The 15,076-nt window shown below is 39.9% G+C and overlaps 1 long non-coding RNA gene across 1 annotated transcript; it reads right to left on the bottom strand.

Annotated features, from left to right (window-relative positions):
• Positions 1-575: 575 nt before the first annotated feature.
• Positions 576-11,598, bottom strand: LOC141571699 (uncharacterized). Its single transcript, XR_012496721.2, has 3 exons — positions 11,288-11,598; positions 6,841-6,917; positions 576-1,764 (listed from the first exon to the last, which is right to left on the bottom strand). It is a non-coding gene; the product is annotated as an uncharacterized LOC141571699 (long non-coding RNA).
• Between the last annotated feature and the right edge of the window lie 3,478 nt (positions 11,599-15,076).

Genomic DNA, 15,076 nt, shown 5'->3' with positions numbered 1-15,076 from the left:
TAAGATAGTTCATTAAAAGACTCATGGAACTTGAACTTCCTGAGGAGCTAGAGCCAAGAAGTATGAAGCAGTCAGGGACTCACAGATCTTTTCACTTTTCTCTCACTCCTGTGTCAGAGCTGCATGGTCTTTCACCTTTGTGTTTTTCATGTAAAAAATACATTCTTCCCTCCTCTGTCTCTGAAGACTGACTCAAGCACCATGACAGTCATATGATATGTCCAAATGACCTCAGTTCGAACAATAAACAGAGATAGGCTGGTGTTGTTGAATTCCAATTATTCCGATTCCAGGGAGAGAAAATAAATGGTATAGGTGAGGTCACTAAGCTTCCCTGAGCATTCAACCTATGTTCAAAGCAAAATAGTCATGGAGTACTAGCACAGCACACGGTACCCTGTAGCATCCTTGAAAGGATGAGATAGACAGTGAGAAAAAAGATGTAATACCTGATATAGCTTGTATTATGTCCCCCCAAAATTATCTCAAAATGAGATATTATTTGGAAATAGATTCATTGTACATGTAATTAGTTATACTCAGATACTGAAGTAGCGTGGGCCCTTAATCTGAAAAAACGCATATCCTTATAAGAAGAGGAAGGAGATAGAGGGTGCCAACAAATATGTCTGCTTCATCTGCAATGAACCAGGAAGACCATGGCTGATTTTACCACCAGTTACACCTGCACAAATTTTATTGCAAGAAAAATCAAGAAATTTTTCACTGGGCAATTGAATAACCCCATTGTAAGCTACATACCTTTCCCAGGAAATGAGAGTAATTACTTACGAGCACAAATTGCCAGAATTTCAGCAGGGACCCACGTCAACCCTCTAGGATTCTAACAGTTTGATGAAGAAGAAGGAGAGGAGGAGCAAGAGGTAGAAAGCGGGTGAAATAACTTTGAATAAAGCCCGGATTTGCAAGGCATCCAAGTGATTGATTTAGTGGAATCCCTATGCAATTGGGTTCATCATGTACAACATATTCTCCCTCAGGTAGGGGATTTCCAATTGTCAGTCTATTATCCAGTCAGCAAATATTTATTAAATTTAGTCTACAATGATGATGTAGGATATTGCTTACAAATGCTGGGGTTCGTAATCTCATGGAGCCCAAGAATGGATACACAGACCAGGGAGAGGCAAAGAGTTGCACAGGAAGATAGTTTATTATAGTAAGCAAAGAGTTACAGCTCCCGAGTGGGAGGGGGTACCCCAAGCGGGGATGCCTACTAGCTAAAGCAAAATCTTATGTTTATCTACAGTTATTTCAACCTAGGAGAGGGATGTTAGGATGTGGGACCTATGGATACAATGTTTTGCAGACTCGCTCTTCTGTTCAGCTTGGGGGAGGCCTTTGAAACAAACACATTTGTCCCAGAGTATGATTGATATTTTTGTCCTGGTATGGTTGTCCTGGTATGGTTGTCCAGTGTTCTGTTTGTGTTCTGGTTTTGCTCATTCTACGAAGGAGCCTCTAAGTGCCTCATTTCATAATAAGTAACCTGTTTCAATCCCCCCTCTGAAGATGAAATCCTAACTGCCATTAGGGAGTGGAGACGATGACCGCTCTGGGTACTTCAAGAGGAGTGGATAGGGGCCGGCAGCTAGGGCTTATCCAGAGGTGTCTCTAAAACACCCCAGTAGAGGAGCGATTGCAGATGGGGGCAGTTTTGTTTCTCAGGCCACCAGGGCCGCCCGAGGGCTGGTCTGCAAGCCAAGATACACGGTAGGCAACAGCATGAAATTATTGTAATTCCTACAATAATGAATAAAAGAAAAATTAGAGAAACTTTTTAAAGTCTCATCAAGCTAAGAATCCAGGAAGAAAGGAAGGATAGATCTAAGGTGAAAAATCCTGTCCGCTGTTTAATGTTGGAAACTGTGTTATGAATTTGTTGAACTTTATCCTCAACTACCTGAGAATTGTCAAAAATTGCAACAGCATAATCCTTTAAAATTTTCACACCCTTGATTATGTTTGAGGAGTAGGTAGTCTATGGCACCTTGGTTTTCCAGAACTATTTCTCTGACCTGTCCTAACTCTTGTCCCATTGTAAGTTTGGTTGCCTCGGGGACGACAAGAGGAGCTGATGCTGCTGCCCGAAGGCAAGCTGGCCAGCCGCACACCATGAGGTCCAGTTCCTTACTTAGATAGCCCACTGGTTGTTGTGAGGGTCTCTTGGGCTATGTTAGGACTCCTAAAGCCATTTCTTTACTCTCTGTTACATATAAATGAAAGGATTTTCCTGTGACAGGCTTAACGCTGGGGCATTGAAAAGAGCCTGTTTTACAACCCAATTGAAAAATGGGCAGAGGACTTGAAGAGACATTTCTCCAAAGAGGACATACAAATGGCAAATAGACTTGAAAAAATGCTCAACATCACTAATCATCAGAGAAATGAAGTAAAAACCACAATGAGATATGACCTCACCCCAGTCAGAATGGCTATCATCAACAAGACAAATAGTAACAAGTGTTGGAGAGGCTGTGGAGAAAAAGGAACCCTCATACACTGCTGGTGGGAATGCAGACTGGTGCAGCTGTTATGGAAGGCAGTGTGGAGGTTCCTCAAAAAATTACGAATAGAATTGCCATATGACCCAGCAATCCCTCTCCTGGGTATCTACCCAAAAAATCTGAAAACATTTATAGATAAAGACACATGTGCTCCAATGTTCATTGCAGCTTTGTTTATGGTGGCCAAGACATGGAAACAGTCAAAATATCCTTCGATAGATGAATGGATAAAGAAGTTGTGGTATATATACACAATGGAATACTATTCAGCAGTAAGAAAAGATGATATAGGAACATTTGTGACAACATGGATGGATCTTGAGAGTGTAATGCTGAGCGAAATAAGTCAGACAGAAAAAGCAGAGAACCATGTGATTTCACTGATATGTGGTATATAAACCAAAAACAACGAAACAACAAGACAAACAAATGAGAAACAGAAACTCATAGACACAGACAATAGTTTAGTGGTTACCAGAGGCTAAGGGGGGTGGGGGGTGGGAAATGAGGGTAAAGGGGGATCAAGTATATGGTGATGGAAGGAGAACTGACTCTGGGTGGTGAACACACAATGGGATTTATAGATGATGTAATACAGAATTGTACACCTGAAATCTATGTAATTTTACTAACAATTGTCACCCCAATAAATTAAAAATAAATAAATAAAAGAGCCTGTTTTAAAAGGCTGAAAGCCTGTTTTGTCTTTGGGCTCCAATGTAACAGGTGTGTATTTGCAGTCTGAGTGACTTTAACTAGTTGATAGAGAGGGTGGGCCATTTCTGCGTATCCCGGGGTGCACAGGTGGCAGTAGCCGGTGATGTCTAGGAAGCCCCTTAGTTGTTTCAGGGTCTTAGGTAGGGGATACGAGGAGATGGGATGGACCTTGTCCTCTCCTGGGGCCCTAGTGCCTTTGGAGATAATTAGCCCATGGTATTTGACAGAAATCTGACACATCTGGGCCTTGGCCTTGGCAATCTTGTCGCCCTTAGAGGCTAAAAAATGTAAAAGAGCAGTGGTGCCTCGGCTGATGTGGTCTTCAGATGGAGCACACAATAGATCATCAACATATTGTAAGAGCTTGTAACTGTCATAAGAAAAGTCTGACAGGTCCTTAGAGAGGGCCTGTCCAAGGAGGTGAGGACTATCTCTGAATCCCTGGGGGAGGACCGTCCAGGTGAGCTGTGAAGTCTGGGTCCTCAAAGACAAAGAGATATTGTGAGTCAGGGTGTACAGACATGTAGAAGAAGGCATCTTTTAAGTCTAAAACTGTGAACCATCTGGCAGTCTCAGATATTTGGGCTAAGAGCGTGTAAGGATTTGGAAATATAGGGTGTATAGGAGAAACTGCCATGTTGATGGCTCAGAGGTCTTGAACTAATTTCCATTCTCCATTGGATTTAGGAATTCCTAAGATGGGGGTATAGATAGGACTACTGCATTCTCTAAGAAGGCCCTGTTGTTTGAGATTGTTAATGATTGGTATTACTCCTTCCAGTGCCTCAGGTTTTAGAGGGTATTGCCTCTGGCAAGGAAATAGAGTGGGGTCCTTAAGATGGATGTGTACCGGGGTGGCTGTTAAGGTGCGACCAGCTATCCCCTGTGTGGCCCAAACATCAGGGTTGATGTTGGTTCTATGACCGGGAGGCAGCTAGGAGTACTTCCAGGGCTAAGAGAACAATAGTTCCCATCTTAGTCATAATGTCGCTTCCTGTTAGTCGGGCAGGGCTTTCTGGCATGAGTCAGAAAGAATGGGAGAACATTAGGCCATCCCATATGCAGCTGAGAGAAATTAATAGTAATGGCTTGCCCATTACTCCTCGGATAGTAACATGTTGATTGGAGAGGACCCCTGGGTTGGAGAGGAGGACGGAGAAAGTGGCTCCTGTGTCTGGAAGGAAATCAATGGATTTTCCTTCTCTTTCTAGGGTTACCTGGGGCTCAGGAACCCCGATAGTGAATTGGGACGAGGGAGCCATCATAGAAGCCGGGGTCCCATCAGTCCGGAGCAGGGGTACAGCTAAGCGAGGGTCCCAGGGCGTGGAGGCCTCCCGGGACAGTCTGACTTCTAGTGATCCTCGTGGCAAATGGGACAGGGCTGCAGAGGTCTCTGAGTCGGCTCTGGTTGCCGTGGACATTCCCTTCGCCAGTGGTCAGATTCAGACTTTCTTCGGGTACCCTGTTGAGCTGTGGTCTGTAAGGCGGCCGCTAATATCTCTGCCTGTTTTCTTATTTTCCTCTCCTTGTCCTAGGCTTCCTCCTGGTCCCGATTGTAAAAGACAGTGTCGGCTACCTTAAGTAACTGCTCCAAGGTGCCTTCAGGACCAATAGCCATTTCTGTAATTTCCTGTGGATATCTGGGGCAGCCTGAGCTATAAATTTATCCTTTAAAATGATTTCTGCTTCAAAGGAGTCTGGTCCAATAGGAGTGTACTTGATTAGGGCTTCCCTGATTCTTTCTAAAAAGGCTGCCCTCAGAATTTTTCTTCTGAATTCTGGCTAATGGTAGATAGTTTTGAATAATTGATGGGCTTAGTCCTCGTTCTCCTCAGACCCTCTAAAATGCACACAGTAAAATGTTTTCTCCGCCAATTTCTGATGGCTGTATCAGGATCCCACTGTGGATCTGTAGCAGGTACTGCTCGCTTTCCTGTAGGAAAGGCTCCAGAGTGGGGTCTCGTTCTGTTTGTTCATCATGGTATGTTAGGAACTGATCATCTCCAAATTTTCTGGCTGCTTGTAAAACTGCCTGGTTTTCAGAGTTAGTGAGAGTCTGATTTAAAAGGAACATAACATCCTTCCAAGAAAGGTCAAAGACTTGGGTTAGGTGCTGGAAGGCTTCTATGTATTTGTCAGGGTCATCTGAAAACCTCCCTAGGTCCCCCTTTATTTGTCTGAGGTCCTGTAGGGAGAAAGGGACTTGAACCCTACAGGCCCAAATTCTCCTGGCATCTCGTGTAAGGGAAGGAGAGTTGTTCTTAATTGGGAGCGCCTTCGTACAGGAGGCCCTGGATATGGAGGGCAATGAGATGGAGCTGGGGTAGGAGCTGGCTCAGAGGGAAGAGTAGGGAGTAGAGCTTTGGGTTGTTCCTCTGGCTCAGGATCTGATGGGGGAGCCTCCTTTGAGGAGGAGGGTCCCATAGGGATTCCTTTGCAGGAGGGGGTCAAGAGACTCCAGCCCCAAGGTCTGGGTCTATCTTACACTTTTGGCAAAGACCTGGGTTATCTCTCAAAGGAAAGAAGGACTGTACATAAGGAACTTTTGACCATTTGTCTTCCCGCCTGTAAAATAGATCTAATTGTTTGATAATATTAATTAGTACTTCCTGCAGAAGGCCAGGTTTTCCCATTTTTCAATTTGTATAGAGGCCAAATCTCAGAGCAAAAGAAAACCAGGCACTGCTTCTTCGAAGTCTGAGGATCGAGTTTGTCCCAATGTTTCAACATGCAATTCAGGGGGCTTGAAAGCGTGTAAGGGCTAATTGCCCACCTGGAAGGGAGGATGAACAGAAAGGCGTCCCTTTGCAATTCATCTCCCACAATTGGTCTAGGGTGTCCCCTAGAAAACTTGGGCCACGGACACTGCACGACGGGTTCCGAGGCAGGTGGGGAGACACGGCATGCCAGGATTTATTCACACTTAACTGGGCCGCCCGGCCCGTGCCCCCCATGGGCACCTACTGAAATCTGTGTGTGTGTGTCCCCACCTGAATGTCTGGTGCTGGACCACAGGCTGATAAAGGCTTTGGCCGCTAATAAGGTAGAGTGGTATATGCCTCGACTCTGGGCATCACAAAAATTGATGCCACGATTAATATAATAGTAACAGTCTTCTTCATAAAGATAGTAAATGGGGAGTACATGATTAAAGCTTGTAAGTTCTATAGGAAGGCATTCAGTGAAAACAAAAAGGTGTAGAGGGTTGTCGTTGAGATTGGGAACTATTTTGTTTCCACCTATGATGAATGTAAGGTGTCTGTCAGCTTGTAGTTGCTGTGCTGGCCAAGGGAGTCAGAGCCAAGCGGGTAATGTTTAGCTCATTGCTGTTAGCCCATAAACTCACTCCTGTTTCCTCTTTGCCTGTCCCTATCTACTAACTCACAAGCGTGCTCCTGTTAACTGTTTATTTGTCTCATCAGGAAGGTCTCAAAAACAACAAAGATATTTGGGGTATGTATCAGGATACTTCCACCTGTGCTTTAAACTTGAAAGAGATCCCAGTAAGAGAATATAAGAGTGTGAGCTAAATGCAAGAAAATCTTATCCTGAGACACAGAGATGTCCTATAGAGTCCCAAGATCCATGTGTTTACCTTAAGGTGTCTTGAGGCTGGTGGAAGGTATTGAGGAGGTTTCACAGAGAAGAGACCCTGGACCAGCATTTCAAGACCTGCGGAGAGATGATGACAGGATGAAAAGAGCAGTATAAATGGAGGACTCATCCCACTGGCACTCTTACAGGCGGTCGTGCTGGGAAGGGACCAGACAGATCTTTGGGACCCACTGCATAGTAGCCACTACCAGGGTCCCTCAGCTGTCTGCGAAGGCCTACAATACTGTGTACGCACCAGTATTCAGCTTCCTCACAGAAAGAAAGAAGAAAACAGCAGAGGTGTAAGAGAAAGCAGCACAGAGGGGAAGGGAGAGCCTCTGGATGGCACCCGTCCAGGCATTCACACAAGGGGAAGACCCAGGGAGCCTTTGGGACCCACCACAGAATACCTACGATCAGAGCCCCTCAATTGCTGCCAAGAGCCATTCACCCTTACCTCACACCATATTTGGGACCCCCTCCTCACAAGAGAGAAGGCAAGAGGAAAGGCAGTTGGTCTATGGCCAATGTTCCTCAGGTTCAGCACCGGAGGGGATTGACCAGAGCCCTCCTGCAAAGCCTGCCTTCCGAGTCTTAAGGTTGGCAGCCGTGCTATTTACTTATAACTGGCTGATGGAGGCCCAATATTTGTGTAATAGGAGAAAGAGATGAAAATAATGAAAGGCCATAAGTGGGCAAGTAGACAAGCACAGATAATATTTACCTCTCCCAGATCCCGGATGAGCTCCCCAATGATGTAGGATGTTGCTTAGTGAATGCTGGGTTCATAGTCTTGTGGAGCCCAAGAATGGATACACGGACCAGGGAGAGGCAAAGAGTTGCACACCAAGATAGTTTATTATAGAGGGCCAAGAGTTACAGCTCCTGAGCGGGAGGGGGTACCCAAAGCTGGGATGCCCACCGGCTAAGGCAAAAGCTTGTGTTTATATACCTTTATTTCTACCTGGCAGAGGGATGTTGGGATGTGGGTGTCTATGGATACAGTGTTTCCCAGGCTCACTCTACTGCTCAGCTTGGGGGAGGCCTTTGAAAAAAAACCATTTGTCCCAGAGTAGAATTGATGATGTTTTTGTCCTGGTACGGTTGTCCTGGTATGGTTGTCCTGTGTTCTGTTTTTGTTCTGTTTTTGCTTAGTCTACCAAGGAGTCTCTAGCTGCCTGATTTCATACTAAGTAACCTGTCTCTCTCTCTCTCTCTCTCTCTCTCTATATATATATATATATATATATATATATATATATGCAAAACAATAAGTTTCAAACTCTAGACAGAGAAAGATACCATTAAAAATTCAAGTAAAAACACAGTAGTATACAATTGCTAAGTACTATAAAATTGTCAAATACTATATTGCCAAGTAGTACAGACCTGGGAGCTTCAGATTTTATTTCCAAACAAATAAAATAATTATTTCTATGGATTTTTTGACAAGTTATGTAGATTCATGTGTGTTGTGAAATTATTTATTATTCATTAAATATAGATGGGTGCATTAATTTGGGGAACAGTTCTTTTATTCTATTTCTATAATACATGGAACTTTTATGCCGAGAACAATCAGAGTATGATAAAAACAAAAACAAGCAAACAGCGCCTAATAAGTTCTATAGCACATGTTCTGCCAATTGCTCTTACGAGCACTTTATATGTATTACCTCGTTTAACCCTAATAACTGTGTAGAAAACTAATATCCTTATTTTACAGATGAGGAAATTGAGGCAGAGCATTTCGGAAATGGGAAAAAGGGAACATGTCTAATAAGCAACAGGAACAGATATGAACAGGCAGAATGGATCAAGAGTCCATCTTCTTAATCATTCAGCTATACTGACTCATCTCCAGGTAGAAAATCTTCATTATATTGTGACCTACATATGAGATATTCTTAGAGATCTCTAGATAAGAGTTAGTTAGATCAGAAATTATAACCCCAAACCGCCATACCTAATCTTATCACATTTTAATTTTTATTAATAAAACTGGTAGTACTTTACCTCTTACTTATAAATTATTTATTACAGATTAGTAAAATGCATTAGTACCTTTTTTCTTTTTTACTCATGAACTGCTGATTTTAAAAATATAAATGTTCTGTAACCTCAAATACTTGGCAAATTCTTGAAATAAACAGTACACTCTTTTGCTTGAAAAAAACCTAGATCAAAATAACATTTGACAACTGTATGTTGAATGAATAAATTATTAAATTCTCACACAGTGGGACCTTGTGCAGACAATTGTTTCAATCCAAATGAATATTGTGGTATTTTAAGGTCCTCGTCTTGCAGTATTCATACTCAGGGTCACTGTACTTGATTCAACCCCACACAAAAAAGTGAGGAGGGAGAAAAAGAAGATGATGAAGAAAAAGAAGAAAAAAAGAAGAGCCTGACTACATAGAAGAAGAGGGGCCTCCTCTCTTGATACCAATCTCTGAAGATTTAGGGTATTTTACACGAACTACATAATATATTATGTATATATATGTATATTACATGCATACATAGCATATATAATGTATTATGTATTACATATTGTATGTACATGTATATACTAGGCATATATTCTAGATATATAATTTTATGTATATATAACATGCTATGTACGAGATACACTATATCTATATATCTACACACACACACACACACACACACACACACATACACAGAACGATTGTATGTGATTGGAAATAAAGAATGTCACTGGGCACACCAACTTCTCTGACAGAGGTTAAAGAAGTGCCACGCAGGGAGGGAAACATAAATTGACTGTAGCTCTTACTGAAATGCTGACAGTTATCTGTTTATCCTTCTTGTGTTGCATTCTATAGTCCATAAACCCCTGACATTGTTATATGGTTTATAAATATCCAAATTTCATTGTTCCACAATGTTCTTAAAATTACCTCCTGGTTTAGTTAAGCTCCTAATGTTATAATATAACTTATTTCTATCCCATGTGTGCTTGTTTTCGATTTATAAAAATAGCTTCTCTGTTACACAGTATATCCTCGTCTGTTTAGTAGTTAAGCTTTTGAATTTCTCGTTGGTTTACAGAGATCCAGAATATACCACCTTGGACAACACGACTATCCTCAAATGTCATTCCTCAATATGCTATTGCTGTTTTTAGATCCAAACTTACTTACCTTTTGCAACTGCAAGTAAACACCTGACAACTTACAAAGTTATTATTGTGATTATTTAAGTACTGGAAAATACAAGCTATCACTGGGTTCTTAAGTTACTTTTGTTCTAACTCATCTTTACCACGTCAAGTTTGTGTGACGTAACATTTATCTAAACACCCATATTATACTTACTGTATAGCATCAAATTTAGAAAAGTAATTTAGATTTCTGCCTTTTCATCTCAATTCTCCAATTAATGAAGCTAAAATGTGTGTTTCTTTCATAATTATTTGAATAATCCACTTATTCATTTAATGGAGTTAATTCTAAGCAGTGTTTAGTTTAAATCTCACATTTTAGTTAGACATCTTGATAAAAGATAATTTAAAATATGTATTATTTAGGCTATCACATTCAAGAGAAATAGGATCAAGAGGATACTAAATGTCCTTTATCTCTCACCCGGAGCCTACACTTACATTTGTCTTATGCTTCCATTTCTTACCTGATAACCCAGTGTCAGATGCTCAGATGAGCTGGAAAGCTGAGCTGGCAAATTCAGAGTAGCCATTAAAGCAACAAGCCCAAAATGAAAGTGTTAACCCTTTACTTACTTACTGTGATGGTATAAGCAAGAGAAAGCACTGATTGCCCTATTCCATTTTCCCTCATGGAATGGCATTCTGGTGGAAAGTCAGGTGGATCAGAACAGATGTGGCGGTTATCTCACTGACAAGGGAGTCCCCAACATAAGGCTATTGCCATTTTACGGACCACGGGGCCAGGGAAAAACTGGGTACTGAAAGTGGGGGTAAAGTTTCTTCAAGATTTTTAGAATTCGAACACTACCAAAAAGGTCTCAGTTTACAAAAACCTAAGATAACAGCTAATTAAATGTTCTGCTAGACTCTATGATAATATTTAGCCCACCTAGGCTCTCAAAAGTTATCTTTATACAGGTAAACAAGCATCTTTGTATTTTATAATAATTAAAATTAACCTATAACTTTATTCAGTCACATTAATAACAGGGTGAAAAAAATGAATGCAATTTTGGCATTTAAGTCATTGCAAAATTTTTTTATATGTATCATAACTAAATTGAATAACCTTTAAACAATCCTTGTGCATATATATATATATATATATATATATATATATGAACAATTATAACCATATACACTCCCAGCATCTGAGCACCAAAATATATTAAACAATTACTAACAGATCTTAAGGAAGAAATATGAGGTCTAACAATTAAATACGCCAACTCATCCTAGAAAAAGTGCTACATACCTCATTGCTGAATATTATTATAGTCGCCTTCAAAGTACTCCCCTTTGAAGCTACGCACCCATGCAGCACGTAGTCCACTCTTCAAAGCAATCTTGGAACTTTTTTTCTGGAATGGCCATCAGAGCTGTCTTCGCATTACCCTTGATGTGCTGAATGTCATCAAAATGTCTTCCTTTCAATATTTACTTTATATTTGGGTAAAGAAAGAAGTCATTGGGGGCCACATGAGGCCAGTGGGGAAGGTGTTCCAATACAGTTATTTGTTTCTTGGCTAAAACTGCCTCACAGACAGTGCCCTGTGAGCTGGTGCATTGTCATGATGCAAGAGCTCCTTCAGGACCATTTATGCACATACTTTTCTCATGCCAAGATTTTTAGTTAATATTTTCCTGTTTCTCTACCGATGTTTACTTGGTCTGCTATGATTCTCCCTAACAGTCAGCTAACTATTGTGACACAGAGTTCTATGATTTGGCAATGTTTTTATCAGTTCTTCTCATTTCTGGCCACCCTGAACTTTCTTCTACAGTGATGCATTTTCTCCCCTCAGAAAAAGTTTAATCCATTTGTACATGGCCGTTTTCTTCATTGCCTTATACCCATAAACTTGGACTAACATGTCCCTGATTTCACTTCTACTCTCACCAAGTTTAACAAGAAATTTAATGTTTGTTCATTGCTCTATTTCCAGTTCAGATCTTTTCCTACAGCACACAAAAACACACAAGGACAATAATGAACACCACTCAGAAAGACACCACCACACATTGACAGGAACATAGTTGTGAGACACGAGTATATCAAGGTTATGAAACCTTACTGAGATTTTTGTACAGTGCTCCCAATGTAATTGCTTGGTGGCAAGTTCTCAAACTTAATTGTCAATTATATGATAACAGCGGGGGACTTCAATACCTAACTATCAACAATGTCAGAGGGGTAGTAGATTGGGGGAGGTGGGTTATCACTTTGTGAGGGATATAAGTGATAAATGTCTAACTATTACAGTGTTTTGTGCAGATGAAACTAATAAACAAACAAACAAACAAACAAACAATTAAATAACAATGGATAGGTCATCCAGACAGAAAAACAACAAGAAAACATTGAGATTGAATATTTAAGAACAAAGAAACTTAAGAGACATATATAGAAAATGCTACTCAATAGCAGCAGAATACATTTTCCCAGAGCACACACAACATTCTCCAAATAGAGCATGTGATAGACACAAAAGAAATCTTAGCAAATTTAAGAATATTGAAATCATACCAACTTTCTGATCTCAGTGGTATGAAACTACAAATCAAGAGGAAAGTGAGAAGATCTACCAACATGTAGAAACTTCTGAATATCCAATGGAGGAAAAAAATCACAAGGTGAATAAAGAAGAAAAATTATCTAAAACAAATGAAAATGGGAATATGTCATATCTTACATGTTGCAGCAAAAGCAGTTCTAGAGGGAACATTATAAAAGTGAACACACATATTAAGACATTAGAAAGATCTCAAGTAAAAATGAACAAACAACAACAAAAAAACTTTACATCCCAAGACACTAGAAAAAGGAGAACCACTTAAGCCAAAAGTGAAGAAAAGGAAGAAAGCAAATAATAAAGATCAGAGTGGAAATAAATGAAATAGAGACCAAAAAACAGTAGAACAGAACAAGGAAACTAAGACTTGGTCCCTCAAAATGTAAACAAAAAATGACCAAACTTTAGCTAGACTGACTGACAATAAGAGAGAGGACACAAACAAATAAACAAATGAACAAACAAACAAATGGATGAAAGAGGAGACATTACAAATGCTACTACAGAAATACACAGGATCATGAGAGACTACTATAATAAGAACAATCATAAGCCAACAAAGTACATAATGTAGAAGAAATCAGTACATCTAGCAACACACAACCTATCAAGACTGAATCAGGAAGATATAGAAAATCAGAGCACACCAATAATGAGTAAAGAGATGAAATCAGTAATCAAAACCTCCTAACGCAGAAAAAGCCAGGACCAGATGGTTTCACTGGTAAATTCTACCAAATTTTTTTTTTTAAAGAAAGATGAACAGCAATTCTCCTCACACTCTTCCAAAAAGTTAAGGAGGAGGGAATACTTCTAAACTTATTCCACAATGACATTACCCAGACTTGCAAAACAAATTCAAGAACACATTAAAAGTTTTATACAACACAACCAAGTGGGATTTATCTCTGGGATGCAATGATGGTTCAACAAACACAAATAATTAAATGTAATATATCACATCAATAACACGAAAGATAAAAATTACATGTGACCATCTCAAGAGAAGATGAAGGCAGCCTTTTCTATGAGACAGAATTAGTGAATTGACAGAGGTACAGGTGAGCTATTCGGAAAAAGAGGTGATGATATGTTATACTCCACACATTTATTTTAACAAAGGAGAACAGTAAACAACCCAACAGGAATATCTGCATCTTGTTGAGTCCATCCTTCTTGTGATTATGAACACAAGGAGCCTGAAAAAAGTGTTTACTGACTATTTATTCTGTACTAGAGCCTGAATTTATATGGAAACAATACTAGTCCCTGCCCTCAAAGAAATTAAAGCTTACACCCAAAATTATTTTACAACCATTGCAATGAATACAAATTAGATAAGTAAAAGAAAGTGAGCAATATAAGGCATCAAATTAGAAAGATGTTCTAATTTAGTGTAATAAAATTTGGACATATGGGTTAGAATTAGCAGTAGTGGAAAAAGATTCCAAGAACAGCTATCTTTACAATTGTGCACCTGGCACTAAAGTATATTTTAATTTCCAATATTTTACAGTTGTGGAAACTGAGAAATAGGAAGGTTAAATAACCTGCCATGTAATTAGTCATTCATTGATCTGAGATTAGGCCCCAAGGCTGTTCTTCACATGAAGCTTAAGTGGTTCTTATTTACTACATAATCCCTAGTCCTGAACATACACGTGACAGTCAGGGAGAACTTTGTCCCCAAAGCCCACAGTTCTCACCTCTTCCTTTGTCTTATACCCATATCCTCACCATCAGGTGATGGGTGGGAGAATTGTAACTCCTCCAAATTCTCAATTAATATTCATTGCATACATTATGCCTTTATATAAAACCACAGTACCTATTAAAAATACGTTCTATTTCATGAGTCACTAGAAGATCTCAACTAGTTTGATCTGGCGGAAGAACCAGGGAACATGAAGATAGTTCAATAGAGACCATCCAATCTGAAGAACAGACAGACAAAAGAATGAAAACACTGAACAGATCCTCAAAGACATGTGGAAAACAGTAAGCGTACTAATAATAAGGAAGAGGAAAGATAAAAAGGCAGGGAAAAGTGTTTAAAGAAATTGTGTCTAAAAGCTTTCTAAATTTGCTGAAAACCATTAATTTACACAGCCATGAAGCTCAGCAAACAGCAGGATAAACATGAATAGATCTACACCTAGGCATATTACAGACAAACTACCGAAACACAAGTTTTAGGATTGTTTCTTCTATTTCTGTGAAGAATGCCTGTGGAGTTTTGATGTGGATTGGGTGGAATTGCTAGATGTCTTTGGGTAGTATAGGCATTTCAATGACATTAATTCATCTGATCCACAACTACAGGAGTCCTCCCATTTGTTTGTATCTTTGATTTCTCTCAGTAAAGTCTTGTGGTTTTCATTGTACCATTTTTTCACTTCCCAAATCCTACATGGTCATGGAGTATAAAACTTTCAACGTATTCTTGAATTTGTTTTGCAAATCTGGGTAAT

This window comes from Rhinolophus sinicus, chromosome 2, assembly GCF_057876585.1.
Source record: "Rhinolophus sinicus isolate RSI-liver-muscle chromosome 2, RSI-T2T, whole genome shotgun sequence".
In the NCBI taxonomy this organism is placed as follows: domain Eukaryota; kingdom Metazoa; phylum Chordata; class Mammalia; order Chiroptera; family Rhinolophidae; genus Rhinolophus; species Rhinolophus sinicus.
This window is presented reverse-complemented; position numbering and strand designations above follow the sequence as displayed.